The sequence below is a fragment of the Rhinolophus sinicus genome, chromosome 2 (assembly GCF_057876585.1).
Source record: "Rhinolophus sinicus isolate RSI-liver-muscle chromosome 2, RSI-T2T, whole genome shotgun sequence".
In the NCBI taxonomy this organism is placed as follows: domain Eukaryota; kingdom Metazoa; phylum Chordata; class Mammalia; order Chiroptera; family Rhinolophidae; genus Rhinolophus; species Rhinolophus sinicus.
Genome location: NC_142502.1, coordinates 120,307,288 through 120,333,930, shown reverse-complemented (window position 1 = coordinate 120,333,930; position 26,643 = coordinate 120,307,288).

Here is a 26,643-nt window from a genome sequence, read left to right as displayed (position 1 = left end):
TCTCCTGGAAGCATTTTGTAATAGACCAGACAGACTGAGGAAACACCTAGCAGGATGAGCCCAGTCCGTTTTGAACATACCACAAACAGATTCTTGCATTCATACTTCAAAATGTTCTTGTCTCAACTCAGGATCAGACTTTCCATAACACATTCATTGTATGCAATTTATTATTTCACATATTTTACTTTGAAATAATTAAACATTATAACAATAAAAATAAGACAATAGAAGAAAGTGACTTGTGTGCTTCTATTAACTCTCCTCATTCCAGGCTTGCTTAGTTTCACAGGTGACCTCTGTCTAGAATTTTATCCATTAGCTTAATTTTGACCATGGGAGATGATAGATAGATCAGCTTATTCACTGGGGAAAGAAAAGTTTCATATGAATTATAAGTTCATTAATATTAGTACGTAAATGTCCAATAATATAAAGATATGAATTACTTTAAACACTATACTTTTCTTCATTTCAACATCCTAACGGATTACTAGGTATTCATTTAATATAAAAGCATTGTAATTTTGCAATTAATACAAACTTTAGTTACATTTCATGGTGTTTTGTTCATATACAGACCTACAGAATCAATCAAATTAATGCAAAATAGTCTTTTTAAAGTAGACTACACAAATCTCTTAAATATATATATATATATATATATACACACATAATATACATATATATGTATATATATATATATATATATTAAGTTGGTGCAAAAGTAAGTGCGGTTTTGCAATTATTTTTAACCTTGTAAACCGCACTTACTTTTGCACCAACCTAATATCTATATCTATCTATCTATCTATCTATCTATATATATATATATATATATACATATATATATGTATATATATATAATATATATATATATATATATATATTATATATATATATTTCCATGAAAGACAAAATGATGATCTGTCTGTTGTGACTTTTTGTCAGAGAAAATTCTAGAATCCTATACTTACTTATGCTAAAAACAAAAGCTGAATCCAAACTTGTTTGTTGGTTTAGTTACAATGATATTACATCTATATTAAACTTACCACTATGAAATGTAAAATGCAAACCTCTATGCTGTATAACACTTTATTGAGGCCCTAACATGCACCAGGTATTGTTTTAAGGATTGGCATCTTACTTAATCCTCATAACAACACAATGGAGTAGATATTATTATCCCATTTCACAGGCATAACAATTGGGGCTCAGGGAATGGAACTTTCCCCAGTCACACAGCAACAGATGGAATCAGGTTTCACATGAAAGGGTACGGCTCTAGAGCAGTGGTATTTAAATAAAAATAGTAATTAAAAATTTTAAAAATAATAAAAATTTGTTTTCTCAGTTTCACAAGCCAAATCTGCTCTAAATTACTCTGCCTTATCAACCACTAGAAAAAATTAAATTGCAGGTTTTCCACCACAAATGATAATGCATTTAATCTACAAATAAGGCCCACATTAAATTTGCTTATTAGTCCCCATTGTTGACTACAATTAAAACTTTGCCATAATGTAGCCAGCACACAGGCAAAAGGTTTTCATTCACAAAACCTAAGTGGCAACTACCATGTTTCCCCAAAAATAAGACCAAGTCTTATTTTAATTTTTGCTCTAAAAGACGCATTAGGGCTTATTGAACATTCAGGGGATGTCATGCTGAAAAATCACGCTAGGGCTTATTTCCAGTTAGGTCTTATTTTCGGGGAAACACAGTATTGCATTCTACACATAGACACTAAATATTGCCTGAAGTATCATGAAACAGTTAATTAAATGAAAAGTGTTGCCAACCCCTGTCTCACCAAGGGAAGAAGGCTCATAAGAAAGTGTGAAGGGATTACAAAATTACAATTAAGAAGTAAAAAAAAAATTCTGCTTACTCACATTTCAGTGCTTAGATAGAAACTGGAACATTGGTAATGTGGCTCATAAATATTATAAACTCAAGATAATATAAAAAAACATACTTGGCATTACATATATTTAAAATTGAAAATTAGAGAATACATTTTGAATCTTGGTAGATGGAAATAAAAAATTTTATAGCAAATTCTGAATGAAAAATCATTTCAAATATTCTTTATTTTATAAACGATTGCACAGTAGAATTTAATTAAATTGCAGTCTCCAGAGGAGTTAGAAGATTATTTATTTGAAATGCAACACTGAGGGAAAAAAATGGCAAATTTACTTACCCATAAAAGTACCAAAACACATTTCAAAATAAAGCAAGTGAACTTTAAACAGCACTGTGATTTCTATGTGAAATCACATAGAAACTTTAAACAGCACTGTGATTTCTATGTGAGGTACAGAAACTTATTATCTGTTCAACTTGTCTAAGACTAATCTACCTTCAGAATTCTAGTTTGAAATCTAAATTAACTGTTTCACAAGTTACATTTGAATGTCTGCTATGACATGCAATGCCTAAAATTTTTCCAGATAAATACAGTATAACCCACTGGACCTCGTAAATCTGCTTACCTTCGGGTTAGAGGATTTTTGAAGGGGCATTAATGTTAGAGCTCCTGTGACAACATAGCCCTTCCTCTCTTATTAGCAATAATAAAAACTCTGTGGGCCTCCTGCTCTTTGGAGTGTTTAGGAAAGAGAAATGTGTCCTATTGTCTATCAGATGTTTAATAAAGTTTCTGTAATAATACAGAAGAAAAGATTATGCAGTGAGCACAGGATGCCAACTAGAAAATCTTGTGTCTGCAATCCTATTTAGTCTCTTATCTTCCTCTTGACTGTCCCAAGTGTAAAACGCAGCCCAGGATCCTACTGGAGCCTCTGGCCAAGTGTTGGAGGAGTTACTTTAGTCACCTCTGTGTGACCTGGTCTAGGTGAGACAAGGGAGGTCCTGGAGAGCCTGAAAGTTTCAGCTGCCACTGCAAGCATTCAGGGATTTAGAGACAAGCGCCCTTTTGTTTTTGCTGTTGTTTTAGAAATGTCAGCAGCACAAATTTTAATATGCTGATTTTTATTATAAACTGAAATGCTTATATTACCAAGAGTACAAATTCTGATTGATCATTACGTCTCTCTGCTGACTTCCAAAGGTAAGCATTTAAGGGGGAAAAAAAATATTGTGTTACAACATTGAAGCATGAAGAAAGCTGAGTATAGACGTGAACTAAGTGATATTTTTAAAATATCTGAACGTTCATGTTTTATGTTAATTTTAGAAAGGATGATAGACATTTTCATTCCTTAAAACATTAGCCTAAATCTTTTTTCTCTTTATTCAGAATTTTTGTCAGGTTTCTTAACAAAGTAAAAATACATAAATGATAAATGGTCTAAAGAACTGATGGTGTCCAGGTCTTCAATTAAAATCTACAACTACCAGTAACAAATACTGAATCTGTTTCGGGTAAATTAATAATCAGTAAATTTACTTTTGCATTTTCGTATATCTATATAGAAAACAAAAATGAACAATAAGAGTTATTTGTACCTCTAAATGTCATATTCAAATTTTTAAAATATTTAAATCATGTACTGATATACACCAAAATAGTATAAACACTAAAAATATGTATAATTGTTTAATAACTTATGATGTTAATTTTACCTTCAATATTTTTGGTGTAGTAAAATTAAAATGGCTATATAAGCTGATAATGTCATCTGATTTATATCAAAGAGTTAATTCATTTGTAATCTTAAATTGTGTTTGAGGGAAATTAGGGAATATTTTTTTTATATTCATATTGACTCCAACATTTTCTAGCTTATAAATTCAGACAGTGTCACTTGAATCCCCAAATATCTAATTTGCTTTGAAGAGGAAGTATTTTTTCTTTCATTCATATAATTCAAAACAGCTAAACAGATTCTACTTCAACAATTTAAATGATTCACATGTGAGAACAAATATGGAAAATCTAAGCCCCAAACAAAATTGCAGACTTAAATTATAATGATAATTTAAAATGTGTGTAATATAATTATAGTACAGGGTCTGCTATAATGAGCTCGGCGATACTATATCTATATCAAATGTGTTAGGACGGTAATATTAGATATGCCTTTCTCTGAGCATTTTTTTACACATTTCTGAATTATTATACCTGTGCCAGAATCAGCCTACTGTATCAAAAATTTTTTGGAGAGAAATGAACTTTTTTAAATTGTCAAAACATGATAGAGCAAACTCCCATTTTCTGCATAGAATATACTAAAATATGAATATCAACTGTATATGAATTTTAAAAGAGTTCTTTTTGAGATATCTCTAAGAGAAAGTTAGAATACATAAATTGATCATTCAGACTCATAATTTTGTACAATCAAAGCAAATTGGAAACATTTAATTATAAATATTAATTAATCATTATGTCTTCCCACTTAAATGCATAATTAACGTTTTATACAAATATATTTTTCTTAAATGTATAAAAATACATCAAACATCAATTCAGACCTTTTTTGACACACCTTCATTAATTATTACATTTATACTGTATCGTTAGGTTGACAAATACCAAGTGTGCCAAACAAATGTATACACATTTTAAGAAAGGAAAAAACTGTATTAAAATTGTAGTACTCAATATATACCAATAACAAAAGATGAATACAAGTTACATTTGGCTTCTGCAATTATAATAGGTGCTCAAAGTGGTTACTGTCAGTGTAATTTTATTACAGTTTTTCCTTTCTTAAAATGTGTACACATTTTTTGGCACCCTCTGTATACACAATTACTCTCATAAAAGTTCAGTGCATTAATAGAAAACTATTATATAGCCAGTAATATTTACAGTCAGTAGTAGTTCCATGACAAAACACATGAGAAATTATTCTATTTGTTGCTTAATATGAAGGTACTGCTTAAATTATAAAGTCATTAATTCCAGATTAAGGAGGAAAGCAATGCAAAGGTATTGTCTTGAACAGTGATGGACAACACACTGCCAATTCAAGGAATAAAGAAGGCATAATATTCAACTCTCTATAACCAAACAGTCATCCATCCATCCATCTACCCATCCATTCTTCTGTCCATCAACCATTCCCTTAACAAAGAGCTACTGCGAATGGATAATTAAATGCACAAAGTCCTAGTGTCAGTATAGTACTGAATAAGACACCATGGCTATAGCTTATCCCCTAGCGATGAGACATTCAGATAATATTAATTAGAATATAGTCTTTGGTGAAATAGTGCTACATAATTTTGTTTTCCCTGTGGTGGCCCTTAGAAATGGGTGACAGATTCAAAATGAGGAAGTAGAGTAGGCTCCCAAAGGAAGGAAGTGAGTCTTAGAGGACAAAGTTCGGTGTTTGGTGTTAATTGTAACAGGCAAGCTCCAGAGGTCACCTTATTCTACCAGTTCCTAGCAGAGATTAAACACATGGTTGGGTCTCTGTAAATATTTGCTGTGTAAATAAGGAGACAGAAGAGTCTTCCACACTGAGAGAAGAACACATGAGGTTTAGTGTCTGGGAAGGAGCTACAGGTGTGGCTGGGCTGTTCAGTCAGTGGAATGGTATAGCGGGGAATGACGCCACTGAGAGAGGGGAGAGCCAGATGGTGAATCATATGGAAATTATGAAAACTGATGAGATAACATCTCCTTTGCTTTGAACTCTGCTGAAAAAGACAAGATTATGTTTGGACCCTGAGACATGAATCAATAAAAGAGTAGAAAGATCAGTACAAAGACAGGAGAACAGGGTCTTTAACTAATGCATATTTTACAATATCTTTTCTTCCCAGTTCAAAGAAATATTCGTTTTTCAGAAGTCATTGTGGTACAGAAATAAGTTGCCCTCCTAGGAGCAAGTAGTATTTTTCTTGTAGTTAGTAGCCTTTGATAATGGCTAGTTTCTGAATAAACAAATAGCTACATAAGGAGAGCTATATCTCCACATCTATATTATTTACCACGCCATTCACTGGAGAAGGGCTTTTCCCCTTTAGCTGAAGCCTGCAGGGGTGCAAGGCCTGGCTGCCAGGTGTGGACCTTGACTGATGAAGGCACAGTAACCTGCTGACCCCACCCCAACCCTGGTTTCCGGGCTGCCTTTTATCTCCAGCCTTGGGTTCTTTTTCTCTCTCTCTCTCTCTCAAAAGCCTGAGAAGCACTGGGCAGATCACTGGCTGGCTACTGTCCTCATGTCCTGACCTGTGTGGACTTCCTGACTTACCCCTTCATGGGCCTGTTGACCCTGATTTGGGATTCTGATTCAAGTTTTGGCAATGCCTCCTCTCTCACGTCTGATTGGGGCTGGATTTGGGAACTACATGTCACCCTTCATTTACCTTTATCAGAAATTCTGATTTTAGCTCTCTGACATTGCCTCCCCACCTGGGATTCTGACACTAATTCCAGACTTGAAAGGCTTCCAGGGTCTATTTATTTATTTGTTTATTTAGGTGTTGTATATCGGTTTTTATTCCTAATAAAGACAATCCCTGATTTCTAACAATTCACAGTCTGGACAGAGACATGCATGTTATAGTGCTTGGTCACATGCAACTTCATGTGTTGTGCTAGGTGGAAATTGGCACATTTAGGTCCTAAGAATGGCCCCTTTGCCAGAGGGCAAGAAGGCCCGGCAATGCCTCTGAAAAAAAACTTGGCATGGGTCTTTAAAAAAGAATTTTAACTCAAAGCAAATACACTTAAAATCAGCTTACCATTTTTTATTTTTTTTATTTTTTTTTTTGAGTAAATGATAGTTTTTAAAATCCTGACAACGAATCTTGAGCAAATAATATTTTTTCTTCTCTTTCTCCCTGCCGTCTTGGATTGTACAGGTTAGAGTGAAGCGACGCATCAACACAAGTGTAGACTACTCCTCCCCAGCCGAAAATTCGAAGAGCCGGCTGCTGCTTCTGGTGAGAAATGTGTGAAATAACTCTTTTACAAAGTAATAGAAGTTTTAAATCAAATTATGCTAATTTTTATATAAATAGACACAAATTAAGGGGAGTAATAAGATGCAGTATGAATCATGCCCAATCTTCTACACTGCCCTTATGGAAGAATTTTTATTTTTTTTATGTTTTTTAGTTACGAAAGGGGGAAATGATATATTAAGCCATTTCTCAATTGCCAGTTGACTCATTAATACATATTTAAGAAATTCCTCCACTAATAAAATCACTTTTCTTCCACCTTTCCAAGAGTTTCAAACAAAAAAATAATTTGTTCTCTCAATAGTGAAGATCTTTTGTTGTAGTCACTATAATCCCTGGACGTAAAAGTCTCTTGTGTAAAATAGATCATACAGAGAAGGCAATTTTATATATACATCCAGAGTTCTTCAGGGAATTTGTGATGTTTTAGCTGCACGGATACATTTTTTTCTTCAATATCAGTTCTCCATAGTCAACTTGTTAACTGCTGCTGTATCTTTAAATGTCAAATGACTTTTATGACTCTTTCGAAATGTTTAAAGGGAGTTTTTTCACATCAAACTGTCACTTCTATCATAGAGACAGTTTTAAAGTTTCTAAATGCTAATCTATCTTATCACCACCATACCACTACCTCTACCACCATCATATCATGTGCAATTATAACTGACTTGATTGAAGAATGGTAGTTACATGCAAAACAACAAACAAAAACAAAACAATGGCAAATAAATTATATGTGAGCAAGTGTTTAGCAAGTGTTTATCAAATTGGTTATAGTCTCCTTTCCCTTAATATTATATGTATGTTTAGTGTCTTCCTCCCTCCCTTTTGCTGTCCCTCCCTGCCTCCCTTCTTTTCTTCCTTTTGTTTTTTTGTTCTTTTTGTTTATTCTTTCATTGTCCTCTGTCTTTCTTTTTTATTTATACTTTTCCTCCCATCCTTACTTTCAGAGTCCACACTCATTCTGGTTCTTCCGATACTGAATCTGCCATGCATTGCACTGAACCTGCTTTCTTTCAACCATGATTTGAGGAAACAGATGACAAATATAGGAAAAGACAGTGGAAAAGATGGTTGAGACAGTCCCTTATGTTCTGTCATGCTATTTTGTGTTGCGGTTTTGTGCAATGAGAGTCTTGTGTTGTTACTAAAACTTATAGAGGGTCAAATGGCAGAAGTAGCTGCTCTGTCAGTTCTTGAAAGTTGTTGACAACCAACAAACATTATGAATTCTTTTGGAATTGATATCTTTCTAATAGCTTCTTAGGCATATTTCAAAGCCTTTAAGTAACAAAGTTTAATGAGGTGACCTAGGGAATTATCTTTCTGTGTATTTTTATATTAATCCCCCCATTGGTGCTTAGCATCTGTCTTACGTCTGTCTGTTTGAAACCGGTGCCGTAGGCCATTGGCTAAGTGGTGTTTGCTTCCATATTCTAACTAGAGTCCTTCCGTCTTTGAGAACATCTGACCTCCTTAACAGACATTGGGCACCCCTGCCATGGGTGCAAGTTTGAGCTGGTACTTTGCCAAACTATCCTGGCTCTCAAATTTATGTAGACAAATTCACAATGTTGTTTGGTTGTGATTTATGATTTGTTTTTGAAATTGCAAAATCACTTTGATGTGAATTGCTGTTCTCTGAACCCATTCCAGATGTGTTTAAAACTCCAGATTTGTCAAATGAAAATTTTAAAAAATAATAGTAATGGTTAATACTCAGGAAAGAGAGTTAATCTGTATTTTGGGTTTGGCAAACTATCTTGGACCATCTTGAAATTTTTTTTGCGGGGTGAGGAGGGTGGTGGGCAACATTTGTTTGGCCAAGCATTTCCTCCTTAATTTTTAAACCCCTGAGTATTTCAGGGGAAACTTAATCCATATGTTTCTGGTTCACTGCCTCTTAAATCGTCAAAATGTTGCTTTCCAAAAGCTTTTTAGTGTTGAAAGAGGTTTATCAGACACTATACAAGTTCTCAAAAGTGTTTTTTACCTCAACTTGTAGTTCCCACTGGACATGAACTCAAACTCCTAGAGTTTGGTTCTAAATTTAACATCAACAAAGCTTGAACAAGATCCAAAGCAGCCTGACTGCAATTGGTCCTTTGAAAAGTACTACATTATTGGAAGAACACATGCCAAATGGAATGTACAAATAAAAGCAAAACCAAAAAGCTAAGTTTGAGGGATTGATTGATGGTGAGACTTCCAAGGAATGAGTGTTGTGTAAATTTCTATTTGATTAGCTTTCCTTTACTTGTTAATTCCTCCAGCCACTACTCCTCAGGCCCTCATCACTATTCTATCCTGGACAACTCCATTTCATATACAAAAAGAGGAATTCTTAAAAATAAGGTATTCTGATAATCTTGTCAGAGTGACAAGGATAAGGAAAAAGACATAAGAACTTATTGTCTACAGTGCATCTCAGAATTTCCAGAATTCACTACAATTTCATTTGCTGCCGGTTTATTTGATTTAACATCATCCAAAGTGTAAGGTTATGTGAAATAAATAGCTTATTGGGTTAATTTAATAGTAGGTTAATTCTTTATTTTGTCTAAAAGGCACATTAAAATAGTGCAATTTTCAAGTGGTCTTGGAAATCTAAAGTAGTCTTGATTATATATATATATATATATATATATATATATATATATATATATATATATATATATATATAAAATCTTTCCCACTGCTGGGTTTATAGTGGGAGTTGCTGGCATCCTTCCAGTTCACTGCGTGAAAATCTAAGCTGCCTGTGTAAGTGCAGAATTTAGTGTTGGGTCTTAAGGTTTTGTTTGGCATCTTGCCAAAGATGTTATGCATTTAGCTGGGAAAATTGCCTAGAAGTTAATTGAGAGGAAAACACTAATATACAACCTCCCTCCTTAAGGAAAAAAAAAAAAAAGCCATGGATATGCATATGGTGTCATTCATTGATAAGATTTGTATGTATACAATAAAGACTTGAAGTAAAGTTGATCCCCAAATTGCTGAGGACGATTTTCGCTGACAATCCGCTCACCTATATCTGCTCCTCTGTGAATGTCCAGGGTTCACTAGGATCAGGATTCCCCCACAGTGCCTCACTAGAGACAGAAGGTTACTGAAGTCCCTTTAAAATGTTACTAACTAAAGGATCAGTGATTATTCCAGAATTCGGTAGAGGATGTATGTTAATTCCATCTCTTAATTAATTTTTTTAAAGGGACATTTTGGTGCAGTATCTCGGTCTCTTGTCCCCAGAAGAGATGGGTGGAATTTGCTCTGGATCCTCCCATAAAAGAACTCAGGAGCCTCCGTTGAACCCCTCTGGCCCCTAAGGGCCACCAGTGCCTGAGTGAGCTCCCAGCTTTGGTCTCTTCCTGGCTGCAGGAGTAATGCTTGTTCACTATGTTATGACTTTTTATTTTGACAATAGTCTCAAGGACCTGAATTTTACAACCCCTGGCAGCTAGCCTGTACTTTCTCTGCTTTTTAATACACTTTTCCTCTTTAATCCATGATCTTTTTCCATCTATGGCATGTCCCTTACTTGATTTTCTTTTCTGGCCAATAATCACGACAGAGAGCTGTATGAGTTCCCAAGGAGTTAACAGCTGTAATTCCTTCTTCAAAATGAAAGTAGAGTGTTAGTTGTGTATTTTTGTGTATTGTCCTTCGTAGATTAAATTTATCTGGGAGACCCCACTAACACAATAATGGCACATGATAAAATTCCAGTTCTCTGTACCTTCTGGCCATCCACACTGTCGCGCAGGAGACCCTGCTCACTGCGCCATTTGTCGTGCGGGGCGTCCAGCGGGGTCTCTGCTCCCACTCCCCACATAAGAACGCAGGACATGGTGAGGCCAAAAAGGAACACCCACGGAGCCATAGGTAGGGGAGTCATACCACTATACTCTCGCTGGTGGCTGGGTTGGAGACACAAGGAGCAGGAGCCACACTGTCTGCAGCCCACTGTCCACTTCTCTGCAATCCACAACCCGCACTCCGCTGTGCTAAATGCAATCTGTGCTTGCCAGCCCAGCCACCATCTTCTTGCTAGCCCCCATTTTCCTACTAGCGTAGCCACAGCAGTTATATTAGTGGCCAATGACTCACTGGTTACAGCTGACGGCCAAGTAGCCACAGCTGATGGCCATCCAATCACAGTTGATGGCCATTTACTACCTGAGCCAGCACCTTTCTATGTGAGGCCAACAGCCTAGAAACTGCTCTCTGGGGCTCTGTCCCCGCACACACCCTCCTCCTTTCGCAGGGTCGCTTGATGGCTTGGATAGAAAAATAACACTGCTCAGAAATGGAGTCCAGGCTGCAGCTAGAAAAAGCCCGCTCTTAGATGACAAAGCTCCCAGTAAGTGGGCGTCGTGGTCACTTTCAAAGCCTTTCTTTATGGTTCTTACTGTGGTCTTGGAGAAAGGGCTCGAAGCGGGAGGGCGGTAAAGACAGAGGAACAAAGCTGGGAGGGTATGTTTTTGGCTGGAAAGTGAGGGAAAAGTGATCCTTTAATTAAGATGAGTGCTTTTATTGTACCTGTACTGTATCTTTTTGCTGTGTCGAGGTAGAGAGGACATGAGCAAAGAAGAAACAATGAAAGTTTGCTACTGTAGGAATTCCTTCTCCTTATACTTAATCCTGTCCTTATTGGGACCTTGGGTGGAAAGCTGATAATTTTGGTGAGCCCTAAAAGAAAGGCAATGGCTTGAATTCCTGCCACCATCCCCTTGATAATGAACAGGCCTAATGAATGTGGGTAAGTGGTAAGAATCTGGGACCAGCTGCATCGGGCAGGTAATGCAGCTCAGATTTAATTGGGAGCAGGTATTGGGAGGCTGTATTACTTTAATTGGTGAGGGGTTTTCTAAATGGAAAGGACAAAGTATAATGGACAAATTGTGCAGTACAATAGCACTTAAGCTGGGATTGTATGCATTCGTTAATCTGCTGAGGAATGAGGCAATTCTAAACAATTTTCTCAGTGAAACCAACTCCAGAAAGCTTGTCCCTTTTGTTCTCCCTTGGGAAAATGTAAGATTGAAACAGAAAATACCTTTACCAAGGCAATCATTTGCCACGTGTGGAAAGCGGATACAGCTGTAAACTATGAAAAAGGGATCTTTGTAGTACAATAAAGGATGGAAAAAGAGATAAAGCTTGGGATAAGAGTGGGCCTGTCACTGCATCTAAAAGGAGGACTAAAGTGATGGCATTTACAGTGACAGATGAGACTCTAAAGAGAACGCAGGACAGTTTAGAGAGGGAAATTTGATATTTAAAAGAAAGGGCTGTGATAATTAAAAGTAGCATTACATTAAACTGTTACGCATATCATTAATGACAGAAGGAAACTGCTGCCTTTTAAAAAGTTAATGATTCCTATAAAACCATTCTAGAAACCTTGCATTTTAAAAAGTCGATATGAACATAAAGCTGGACTCGCAGGTTGTATTTCTGATTCCCAGCTTACCTTAGAGAAACTGTAAAAAGCAATGCAATTGCAATTCTTCTCCAATCACTGTGTGGTGTTGTCGATGGAAGGGCATCAAGTCCTGTGCAGCTAGACAAGGATGGACTCAGACCAGCCATGAAAACATCGCTATAAAGCGTTCTCTGACTCATACGTGGATACAAAATGAGCCCATGGGATAGTCATGGTCAAGGCGCATGCTATTGCCCTGTTTTCTTTTGATAATTTATATTTGACAACATCCAAGAGCATATTTATGTAATGGCATTTAGAAGGTGTAAAAAAAAATTGCTTCCGGGTTTGTGGTTCAGTGACCAGCTCTGATGAGACGGCTTAACCGGATTTTCAACTGTTTGAAACTTAATGGACGGAGAGCAATTGTACTTGAGTTCTTTTAATGGAGCTCTTGCACTTGTATATTTCATTACAGGTGGGAAAACTGGAAAGATTGAATGTCCTTTGGAGTTCATGGAGGTTTGGCAGTGAGAGAAGAAAAACAAAACGGGGCATAATGGGAGTGTGGAACAGACGTTCCCAAGATCCCCAGGTGGGTTTCATGTACTGCCTAATGTGAAGAGAGAGACTGATTCAGCTGAATTATCTACCTCGGATATTGTTCCCGGCTAGAACCAAATCTACAAAGCTGCAGTTTATATAAAGAATTCTTTGGAAGGAGAACTATTTTTACTATCCACACATCTATATCCCACATATTGGACAGCACCTAGGTTGGCCTCAATCTCCTGAAATAAAAATTGATGGCAGAAGCCCCTTAGTGTGAAATTATATTTATTCTAAAAGTAAAGAATAAAACATTTCTTGGCCATTGGAGCATAATGGCAAAATCCTGCTTGAAACTCAGGATTGCCTTGTAAGAGATGCCCCTAAATATAAGATAAAAATGAAAATCAATCACATCAAAAAGCCACAAAGAATACTCAAGAGTCTCTCACTTCCTTAGCACATTGAAAAAGATGTTTGCAATCACAACAACTCAAATTCATTACTGGGCCTCTGTGTTAAAAATTAGTCTTTTGAATCCCTTGGAGGAGGAAGGGTAGGAATAAGGTGAAGAACAAAAAGTTAGAATCCCAAGTATTTCTCCATTTTAAGAATTGTGACATGTGGGACATGACAGTATCTATCTACACTGGAAAGGCACTGCACTGTGTGTGTGTGTGTGTGTGTGTGTGTGTGTGTGTGTGTGTGTGTGTTTTGAGCATGATTAGAATTGATGAAATGTGACTATGTTATATACAAGTGTGGTAAAAATTCAGAGTCAGGAAAAATGCAATTAAAACAGGTCAAATTGGTGTGAAACCCTCCCTATGGCCCCTCTGCCCCCAGAAGTAAACCGAAGCATTCTTCTGTCCTCTACCTACCCCCAGGCCCATTTCTCTCTACCAAATGAAAAGGGAGAGAACGTCTCAGTAAAAGTCTTATACAAATTTTAGCTAAGAACCATTCCACTTTGGCAATATTCACTCATACAAAATTCCACTATTCCAAAAGCCATTTACACTGGGCATGTGAATAAGAATGAAGAATCTTTGAAATATGCACACAGGCACACAAACATGGACATATGCATATACACACAGTTTACTGAACACTTAACTATGAGTTATTTAATTTAGTTAGTTGATGTGTTCCTCTTCAATTGCTGAAAAAAATTCAGCAATTATAGTTTTTTTTTGTTTTTCTCCTACAACATTCAATTAGAGGCTTAACAACCATAAATATCAACAAATCGATATTTCAATTAAATTTTGTAAGGAGAAATCATACTGATACAATTGTGCCCTTCCTACCATTGAACTATCCAAAGGTATAGTCACGAAATGGAGAATGAAAATGGAGGCCTAATAGCATTTGGGAATTCTATGAGATGAAATTTTACGTAAGCAGATAACATCTCCTGGGGCTTCTACACCAGTACCTCTCCATTATCCTTTAATCTGAACATTTTGACAATTTTAGAGGCCACAAAATTATGCCCTACTCTCCTTTTATAAGTAGAAATAATCACAGTAGCACATCTGGGTTTAATTTTGATGTTCAATATTTATCACTTAAGATGCTATCCATCTATACAGAAAAAGAGATAGAGACAGACAGAGTGAGCTGCACACAAACATACAGACACATACATGGCCAAGATAAATATTAGATGTTATACGCTATCACAAGACACTAAATAGAAAAATATTATCATAAAATTGCCAAGTAATTTTTGTAAATGGAAAAGACTTCCTAATTGTATGAGAAATATTACTATTTTCAGTGAGAACAGGGAATAAAAGAGTTTACGAATCTTATTGAAGAAGTTTTTTGCTCTTAACCTCTTTTAAACATCCCCGTGTATATACTCATAGATATGCATGACCAGTAAAATAACGATATTAAATATTATCATTATTTGTGTATTTAGATAAGATATATCTAGATAGAGAGAGTATATTACTTTAATAATGCATATATGTCTCTCTGGTGCATTTTAAAAATGAATTGTAGCCATTCATCAGCATTGGTTAAATTCTCTGATATCTCACTAAGTGAATGTTTACTGACTATTCTACTTTAACATTATTCAACTATGTCTGGAGCATATACAATTTGTGATTTTTGTGAGATGTAATTAATCAATGGAATGAAAAGACCTTCCCATGGGAAATGCCCTTTAACTGTTTTGAATAGAAATTAAAATCTGAGAAATAAGAAGAAAATGAGAAACATATTGGAGATTCTTTTGGTTAAAATAAATTAGAAGGAGTTGCAAATGAGATCCCCTGTACATAAAATTAGGGTTCTAGAAGTTCTTCCCACTTCATAATAAAAAGGCAAAGAAAGTATTTACTCCTCTGTACCATAGTAGAAGAAAACAAGCTTTCACTTTTTCAAACTCGGGTGTGGAAAAGTTTTCTATGAGAAATAAAAAACACTAAATCTATGCCACACAGTTGTTGGGGCTGGAATTCATTTTATTTTATTTTGTAAGATTCTTTTATTATATAAGTTTCAGGTGTTCAGCATTATAATTCTGTATACACTATGACATCATCACCGCTGCAAGCCTAATTACCATCCATCACCAAACAGTAGACTCCCCTCACCCATTTTGCGCGACCCCTAACCCCCCACCCTTAATGTGTACCTATAAGTTTATTTTTGTTTTGTTTGTTTTCCTTCTTTTAGATTCCACATATAGATGAAATTCATGCAGTATTTGCCTTTCTCTTTCTGATTTATTTCATTTCGAACAATACACTGAAGGTCCGTCCATGTTGTCGCAAATGACAGGATTTCATTCTTTTTTTTTTTTTTTTTTTTTAATTAAATTTATTGGGGTGACAATAGTTAGTAAAATTACATAGATTTCAGGTGTACAATTCTGTATTACATCATCTATAAATCCCATTGTGTGTTCATCACCCAGAGTCAGTTCTCCTTCCATCACATAGGAACATTTCTGACAACATGGATGGATCTTGAGAGAGTAATGCTGAGCGAAACAAGTCAGAGAGAAAAAGCAGAGAACCATGTGATTTCATTCTTTTTTATGGCTAAGTAGTATCCTATTGTATGTACCAGGTGTGCCAAAAAATGTGTACAAGTGGACACTTTGGTTAACATTGCTCAAGCAGTAGTTCACCATAAACAAGTGTCTGGACGCTGATGGTAACCACTTTGAGCACCTCTTGTAATTACAGAAATCAAATGTGACTTGTATTCATCTTTAGCTATCAGTATATATTGAGTATTACAATTTTCATACCGTTTTCCTTTCTAAAATGTGTATGCATTTTTTGCAGCACCTTTTGTATATTCTGCATCTTCTTAATCCATTCATCCATCAATGGACATTTAGGTTGTAACCATATCTTGGAGATTGTGAATAACACTGCAAAGAACATAGAGGTGCACATATCTTTCCAAATTAGTGTTTTCTTATTCTTTGATGGATACCCAGAAGTGTATTAGCATATGATACTTCTATTTTTAATTTTTTGAGGAATCTCCATATTGTTTTTCATAATGGCTGCCCAAATCTCCACTACCACCAACAGTATATGAGGGTTCCCTTTTCTCCACATCTTCTCCAACACTTATTGTTTTTGTCTTTTTGATAATGGCAATTCTAACTTGTGTGGGATGATATGTTATTGCTGTTTTGATTTGTATTTCCCTAATAATTAGTGTTGTTGAACATCTTTTCATATGCCTATTGGCCATCTGTCTGTCTTTTTTGAAGGACTGTCTTTTCAGATACTCTTCTCATTTTTTTAATCAGGTTGTTTATTTTTTTGTTGTTGAGTTGTATGAGTTATTTAGATATTTTGAACATTAACCGCATATCCAATGTATAGTTTGCAAATATTTTCTCCCATTAGGGAGGTGGCCTTTTCATTTTGATGCTGGTTTCTTTCACTGTGTAGAAGCTATTTAGTTTGATGTAGTTCTATTTGTTTATTTTTGATTTTTTTTTCTTTTGGAGACAGATCCACCGAGACATTGCTAACACCAATGTCAAGGAACTCACTGCCTATGTTTCTTCTAGGAATTTCATGCTTTTAGGTCTTACATTCTAGCCTTTAATCCATCTTGAGTTCATTTTTCTATATAGTATAGCATATTGGTCCAGTTTTATTCCTTTGCATGTGGCTGTCCAGTTTTCCCAATACTATTTATTAAAGAAACTGTCCTCCTTCCATTGTGTGTTCTTAGCCCCTTTGTCTTAGATTAATTGTCTATATATGTATGGGTTTATTTTTGGCTCTCATGTATATTCCATTGACGTGTGTCTGTTTTTGTGCCAGTAAACTACTTTGATTACTATAGTTCTGTAGTATAGTTTAAAATCAGGGAGTGTAATACCACCAGCTTTGTCCTCCTTTCTCAGGATAGCTTTGGCTGTTCAGGATCTTTTGTGATTCCATATGAATTTTAGAATTATACGTTGTAGTTCTGCAAAGTATGCCATTGGGATTTTGATAGGGATTGCATTGAATCTGTGGATTGCTTTGGGTAGTATGGACATTTTAATAACATTAATTCTTCCAATACATGAGCATGGAATATCATTTTGACTTGGGAGGGTTTTTATGTGGATATCTAAAGCGGAATATCACAGGATCCAGCAAAAACAAAGGAAAACTGCACTTAAGATAATTCTACAACACAGGACATCCAGTTCACCTATAGAAAAAATAGTGCTGCTAAGGATGAGCTCATGAATTAAACATACAAACAATCCAAGGAACTGTACCAGCATTGAGAGAACCAGCAAACACAACAAATAGGAGAATCACTATTCTCAAATAATAATAACAATAATATACTATTCTAAAAATGAGTATAGAATAACTATGTTTAAAATTATTTGAAGGATAAAAATTGAAATGGAAATCGTGAGAAAATATATCAGGTTATAGGGGAAAATCATAATTTTGAAAGAACCACATACAGTCCTCCCATTAAAGTACCTGAACTCAATAAAGAGAGAAATAATACTTATATCATTAGCTCCAAGAAGTATCTATCAGATATGTGTTCATAAAAGGACTAAGTAGTGAACTTATTATGCTTTGTTTTCATAGTTAAAATTTTAATAATTACATCCTATAAACAACTTTAGGTAATCCCTGATAACAGCCAGTAGCAATAAAAAGGAAAAAGAAGTGACCATGAAATGCTGAACTTGATTATGCAGATGCTGTTCCTCTCCTGGAGGTCCCAGAAGATAACAAGGGAATAAATATAAGATGTCTAGACATGTCAAAATGGGAATCCTTGGGAAAGTGATGCCAACAAAATGGCTGATTAGAAAGCTCTATAATCTTGCTCCCCATACAGACACAATAACAAGAACAACAACCAAAACTAAAGCGGTGTGAACCAAGTTTATAGGAGCTCTGGAACACAATCAAAGGTTACAACAATCAAGCAAGTGTTCAATCCAAAGAAAAAGCCATCTTAAAAGGGTTAAGAAAGTTTTGTATTATTTTCACTCTCTATTCCCTCATCTCCTCCCCAGCACACAGCAGTTTTGATCTTGAGAAACAGAAACATGGATACCAGTTCCCCTCCTTGAAGTGAAGAATGCAAAGCAGACCTTATTTGCAAATTACTATATGTTCATTCTAACCTGGCTGGGGAGTATTTGAATAAATGACTTGCTCATTTGTGCCTCACATAATTTGGGACATAGGTAGGAAAAGCAATCAGCACTGCTCATAAAAGCTACAAGGGAACAACAAATCTGCAGAACACTTAGGATAAAAGATTCTGGGTAGAGATCTACAACAGATCATCTAAAGCCCAGAGGTAAACTGGGTGAGACTCATTGGGAAATTAGGACATTCAAATGCAATTGCATATAGAGAAGAATTTAGAAAGTCATGTGTATGCCTAAGCAAGTCACATGCTCAAATGTCCTGAGAAGACCGTAAGCTTTCACCTCAGCTTATCTCTAGGCTCACAGCAAGCCAAACAAGTTGGTTGAGGAATACACTCACACAATTCTAATCTGTAAATACTGAGAGAGGGGGTCTCTCTTTCTCTCTCTCTCTGTCTCTCTCTCTCTCTTTCTCTTTCTCTCATTACCACTTTCTCTCTCTTTTGGTGTTTTTTTGTTTGTTTATTTGTCTTTTTCAGCTCCTGGCATTCAAAGAGACATCTGTCAAAAATTTTGCTAACACAAGCTAAAGGAACAGAGACAGTGATTATACACACCTTAAAAATGATTTGAAAAAGTCTCTAAACAATGAACTACATAACCTTCAATAAAAAAAAAAACAAGGAAATCAAACAAACAAAAACACTATGAAATGGAGAGAATCTAAGTCACAACATTATAAAAATCAAATACCAATTTTCAACAAAAAAGTCACCTGGCATAAAAAGAAACAGGTTTTGGTTTATGCAAAGGAATGAGATAATTAATTGACAGAAACTGTCCCTGAGGTAGCCCAGATACTGGCCTTACTAAACAAACACTTTGAAACAACTGTCTTAAATATGCTCAAACAGATAAATAAAATGGTCAAAGAACTAAAGGAAATCCAGAACATAATATATGAACAAAAGCAGAATTTCAAGAAATGGATGAAATTTAAAAAGAGAACCACATACATATTCTAGAGCTGAAAAGTAAAATAACAGAAATTAAAACTTTATTAGATGCATTTAACAGCAGATTTATAGAAGAATTGTTGAACTTGAGTATAGGACAATTAAAGTTATTGAGTCGGAGGAGCAGAAAAGAAAAAAAATGAACACAAGTAAACAAATCGTACGGGAATTGTAGGGCACTGTCAAACAGACTAACATAGTAAATGAAACTATCAGAAGAAGAGAGAAAGGGGAAGAAAAAAATATTTGTAAAAACTATTAGCAAATTATTCTCAAATAGAAAGATAATTGACAAATCAAAAAATCTCAATGAATTCCAAGTAAAATAAACCCAAAGAGATTCTAACTAAGACACATTATAATTAAACCGGTGAAAGCCGAAGATAATACAGAATGTTAAACACAGCAATAGTAAAGTGATTTGACATGTTTAAAGGATACTCAATATGATTTTCAGCTAATTTCTCCACAGAAACCTGGAGACAAGCAGGCAGTGAGATAATATAACGTTCTGGGGGGGGGGGGGGGGCAACCACAACAATGAAAAATTGTCACCTAGAACTATGTTTATATGGCAAAGTTGTCCTTCAAAAATGAGGAAGGAATTAAGACATTCCCAGATACATAAAACAAACAAACAAACAAAAAACAAAGAAAGTTTATTGCCACTAGAACTGCCCTACAAGAAATGTTAGAAGAAGTCCTTTGGGTTGCAGAGAAAAGACACTAGAAGTAACTTGAAGCCATATGAAGATATAAATTCTCTGGTAAAGGTGAATACATAGGCAAGAAAAAAACAATCACTATTATTGTAAATTTGGTTTGTAACTCACAATTTTTTTTCCTATAGGATTTAAAAAACAAAAATATAAAAATAATTATAAATCTATGCTATTAGGCACACAACATATAAATACATAAGTTGTGACATTAGTAATATGAGGGGAAGATGGAACTTTATAGGAATATAGTTATACATGTAACTGAGGTTAAGTTGGTAATAATTCATATTAAATCATTATCATTTTAAGAAGCTATATGTAATCCCCCACAGTAACCTCAAATAATATAGCTATAGAATATATAGAAAAGGAAATAAAAAGAGAACCAAATTTGTCACTACAAAAAGTCCAGTAAATCCAAAAGAACACAATATTGGAGAAAATGAAGGACAAAAACTTAAAAGACATATAGAAAACAAATAGCAAATAGCAGGAGCCCTTCCTTATAAGTACTTACTTTAAATGTAAATGGACTAAACTCTCCAATCAAAAATCATAGTTTGGCAGAATGGATGGAAAACATGATCCAACTATACACTGTCTTCAAGAAACTCACTTTGGATTGAAGACAAGTAATCTGAAAGTGAAAGGATGGAAAAAAGATAGTCAATGCTGATAGTAACTAATAGAGAGCTAGTGTAGCTACACTCAAACAGAATAGACTTTGAATAAAAAAAACTGTGACAAAAGATAAAGAAGGATATTATGTAAGCATACAAACATGTATGCTTCAAATATCATAGCCACGATATCTCTGATGCAACATTGACAGATTTGAAAGGAGAAATAAACAATTCTATTATAGTAACTGGAGACGTCACTACTCCCTATTTCAGTGATAGAACAATGAGATAAAAAGTCAATAAGGAATGAGAGAACCTGATAATACCATAAACCAACTGGACCTAACAGACATATATAATCATTCTACCCAACAACAGAACAAAACACAGTTTTCTCAGGCATATGAAACATTTTCCAATATAGAACATAAGTTAGGCAATAAACAAATCTTAATATATTTTTAAAGAATGGAATCATACAAAGTATTATTCTGATCACAAAAAAAATTAAGCTAGAAATTAATATAAAAAAGAAAACTGCAAAATTTACAGATATATGGAAATTAAATATAATGTCTTTAAACAACAAATTGGTCAAAAAAAGCAACAAGGGAAATTAGAAAATACTTTGAGACAGATGAAATCACAACCTAGCAAACCTTATGTGATGAAGCAAAAGCAATGGCAAGAGGGAAATTTATAACAGTAAATGCATATATTAAAAATAAAAAAAACTCTCAAATCAGTAAAATAACTTTACATTTTAAAGAACTAAATAAAGAATTAATAGAATGAAAGGAAAAAACTTGATAATCTAATGATGCAGAAAAAAACATTTGACAAAATGCAACACCCTTTCTTGATAAAAACACTCAATAAAGTAGAATAGAAGGAAAATTCCTCAACATGATAGAATCCATATGTATAAAACCCCACAGCTAACATCACATTAAATGATGAAAGGCAAAAGTATTTTTCCTCTAAAACCAGAAAACCATGAAGATTTAAAAAAAAAAAAAATTCTGTTGGAACTTAACAAATTCAGCCAAGTTGCAGGATACCAAATGAACACATAAAAATAAGTTGTGTTTCTATGTACTAACAATGAGCAATCTGAAAAGAAAATTAAGAAACAATTTCAATTGCGATAACATGATAAAGAATAAAATACTTAGAACTAAATTTAAACATGGACGCAAAAATGTTTATATTGAAATATACAAAACATTACTGAAAGATTAAACACCAGTAAATAGAAAGGCATCTCAAGTTCATTAATGGGAAGTCTTAATATTGTTAAGATGTCAGCATTATCCAAAGTGATCTACAGATTCAATGTTCAAAATTCTAATGGCATTGTTTTGCAGAAATAGAAAAGCCATCCTAAAATGCACATAAAATCTCAAAAGTTCTCAAATACCGAAAACAATGTTGAAAAAGAACAAATATGAAGTAATCACATTTTCAAATTTCAAAATGTACTATAAAGCTATAGTTATTAAAACAGTGTGATACTGGCATAAAAACAAACAGACCAAAGGAATAAAACAGAATTCCTAGAAGTAATGATTTTGATGAAAGTGTCAAGACCATTCAATGGGGAAAGGACATTCTTTCTAACAAATGGTGCTGGCAACCCTAGATCCTGGATATCCACATGAAAAAGAAAGAAGTTGGACTGTATCTTACACCATATATTAAATAAATAAATAAATAAATAAATAAATAAATAAATAAATAAATAAATAAATAACTCAAAATAGATCAAACATGTAAACGTAAGACCTAAAAAAAAAAAAAAAAAAAAAAAAATGAGGCAAGAAAGCATAGAGGCAAAATTTCATGACATTGGATTTGCCAATGATTTCTTGAGTATAGTACCAAAAGAACAGGCAACAAACAAACAAAAAAATAGATAAATTGGACTTCATCAAAATTTAAAATGTACATCAAAGGACACTATCAAGTGAGTGAAAAGACAACCCATGTAGTGGGAGGAAATATCTGCAAGTCATATATCTGATTAGGGGTTAATACCCAGAATATACAAATAACTCTGAAAACTCAAGATAAAAAGAAAAACAAACAATGGACAAAGAACTTGAATATCAGTTTCGCCAAAGAAGATATATAAATGAGCAACAAATGTGAAAATATGCTCAACATCACTAGTGTTTAGCAAATGAAAATCAAAATGACAGTGAGGTACAATTTAACACCCATTAGAATGGCTATTATAGAAAAACAAAGGAACAAGAAGTAACAAATTTTGGTGAGAATGAGAGGAAACGTGCAATGTTGGTGCTGATCTAAAATAATATAGCCACTGTGGAAACCATTATGGTAACGTTTTCAAAAAGTGAAACCTCGAATTACATATTATTTAGCAGTCCCAATACTGGGTATATACTCAAAAGACTTGAAAGAAGAAACTCAAACAGAAATATGTACACTGTTGTTCACAGAGCATCATTCACAGTATCCAAAAGGCGCAAATAACCACATGTCCATCAACAGATGAATGATAAACTAAATGTGCTATATACACACAATGACATATGATTCAGTCTTAAATAAGAATGAAATTCTAATACATGCTAACGGAATTCTAATACATAATAAATGAACCTTGAAAACATTGTGATAGGTGAAAGACAGATATAAAAGGACAAATATGACTCCATTTACATGAAGTTCCTAGAATAGGTTGATTGCTGGAGAGCTGAAGTAGAATAGAGGTTACCAGGGTCTGAGGGGAGGGACTAAGGGGCACACTCTGTTTGGGATGATGAAAATGTTCTGGAGATGGGTAGTGGTGATGGTTGCACAGCAATGTGAATGTACTTAATGCCACTGAATGATCCACTTAAAACGGTGTAAAGGTAAATTTTATGTTATGTGTATTTCACCACACACACACACACACACACACACACACACACACACTCCTTCTCACAACTTCAGCAATATCATGCTAAAGCCACAAAAGCAGCCTGTTTCTGAAAGTGTCCAAAATTCTAGTGCAATGCTTCCTTGAACCCAAAGCGGCCTTAACAATGGTAAAAGAAATAATTACCTATATGCAGTGATTTTAAGTATACTAAATGATTCTAGATATTAGAGAAAATTTGATTCGTTGATTCTATCGAGCATGTATTATTTAAAATTGTTTTAACATCTGAAAATAATGATTCAACCCATGATCATCATAATAGATGCAAAAAAGTCATTTGACAAAATCCAACAAACATTGATGATAAAAACTCTCAACAAACTTATAGAAGGCCACTTCCTCAGCTTGCTAAAAGACATTTTCATAAAACCTACAGAGAACATAGTGGTGAAAGATTGAATGCATTCCCTGTAGGATGGGATCAAAGCCAGGACATCAGGCCTCACCATTTCTATTTAACATTGTAATTGAGGTGGTAGCTAGTGTAAACGGCAAATAATAATAATAATAATAATAATAATAATAATAATAATAATAGAAATTAAATATATTCATATTTGAAAGTATAAAGTGCAACTATCTTTACATGATATCACCATATATGTAAAAAATATCCTAATGAATCCACAATAAAACTTAATGAAGGAGGTAGGGCAGGATGGTTACACCTACAGGATCAATAAACAAAAAGCAATTGCATGTCTATAAATTAGTAACAATAAAAAATTAGATTAACAATACAATTCCATTTACAAAATCATTAAAATAGTGCAACATTAGCAATAAATTTAACAACAGAAAAATAAGATTTATATACACTGAAAAGTACAAAACATTGTAATGAGACGATAAACACAATTTACCTAAACGAAGAGACATTCCATATTTTTGAATTGAAACATAAACATTTTCGTGCTGTCAATTTTTCTCTGAATTGATTTATAGTCTTAATGCTCCATATCAAAATCTCATAAAAAAAATTTTTTAACAAAAATTGACATCAGATCCTAAAATTTAGAATGAATTATAAAAGATCTAGATTAACCAAAATAATTTTGAAAAAAGAGAATGAATTTTGAGGACTTACACTTCCCAATTTCAGTCACTAAAAAGCTACAGTAGCAAGAAAGGGTGCTATTGGTGTAATAATAGTCATATGGATAAATGGTGCAGAATTGAGAGTCCTGGAATAAACACATACATTTATGGCCAATTGGTTTTCAACGAAGATGTCAAAGCAATTCAATCAGGAAAGGACAGTTTTTATATAAATATTACAGGGACAAATGGATGCCCACAGGTCAAAAGATTAATATTGACTCTCATGTGCCATCATGCACAACAACTAACTCAAAAGAGAGAGAAAAAAAAGAATCAGATTTACTGTAAAAGCAAACCACATAAAACATTAGAAGAAAACATAGGAGAAAAATCTGTGACCTTAGTTTAAGAAAAGAGACATTTAGACACACAAATCTAGAACAACCAAAAAAACAGATAAATTGTAATTCATCAAAATAAAAACATAATTAAGCTTTAAAAGACACCACCTAGAAAATAAAAGATAAGGCACAAACTAGGAGAAAATATTTGCAAATCACATATTTGATAAAGGACTTGTTTCTAGAATATATAAGGAACACTTACATAATAATAATAGTAATAGTAATAATAAATAATAATATTTTGAAAACCTCACAAACAACTCCATTTAAAAATGGGCAAAATATTTTGATAGGTATTTCCCCAAAGAAGATATATGGATGGCTAATAATCACATGAAAATGTGCTAACATATTACTTATTAACTAAATGCAAATTAAAGAAACAATGAGATATAACTTCACACCCACTAGAAGGATTATTTATTTTTTTAACAGTCAGCATCAATTGTTGACAAGGATGAGAAGAAACTAGAACCCTTGTGTGACTGGTAAAAATGTATCACGATTTAGCCACTTTAAAACCGTTGGCAAATGATTTTGAAAGTTAACATAAACTTATTAAACAACCTGCCAATTCTACTTCTAGGTATTGTCCCCATCCCTCCCCCACTAGATAAAATATTATTTTCATACCTTATTATGTAGTTTGCTATTACTGCATTTGCTTTCTCTCTCTGTTAATAATGAATATATATTCCACTATCAGAAGATTCTGTGATTGTATTTAAGCCACATAATTTATGGCAAGTTAAGTAAAATAAGAAAGGGACAATTTAAAAAATGTCATAGGGATTTCAGTGTTGAGGGGATCATATCCCTTAGTAGTACTCAGGAATGCATTAAGCTAGTGGTACTGAAAGGGACCCAAAAAAGTAGGTGGATATTATCTTGAATTTTGAGATGGATAGCACATATTTTTGATATTATAAATATTCCTAAGAAAGAGCAAAGAGAGAAAATCCCCAGTGTATATTGAGAAAACAGCAATTACTACAATTTTTAATGAGTAGGTCTCTGAAAGAAAAGTTGTGATATTTGAAGAGGTGAATTGAGATCCTAACACCAATTACTGAGAGAACACTACACGGCAATCTTTTTTTAATTTTTATTAAATTTATTGGTGTGGCATTGTTTAGTAAATTACATAGGTTTCATGCATTCAATTGTATAGTACATAATCTATATATTGCATTGTGTTCACCACCCAAAGCTAATTCTTCCATCACCATTTAGTGACCTCCTTTAGCCTCTTCTACCACCCTCTCTTCCCTCACCTTCTGGTAACCACTAAATCTGAAAGCAACAAACAAACAAAAACTCACAGACACAGACAAGTGTAAGGAAATCTCTTGAATGGATGAAAGAATCTTATTACTTTATGAATCAAAGTTAAGATTTTTTT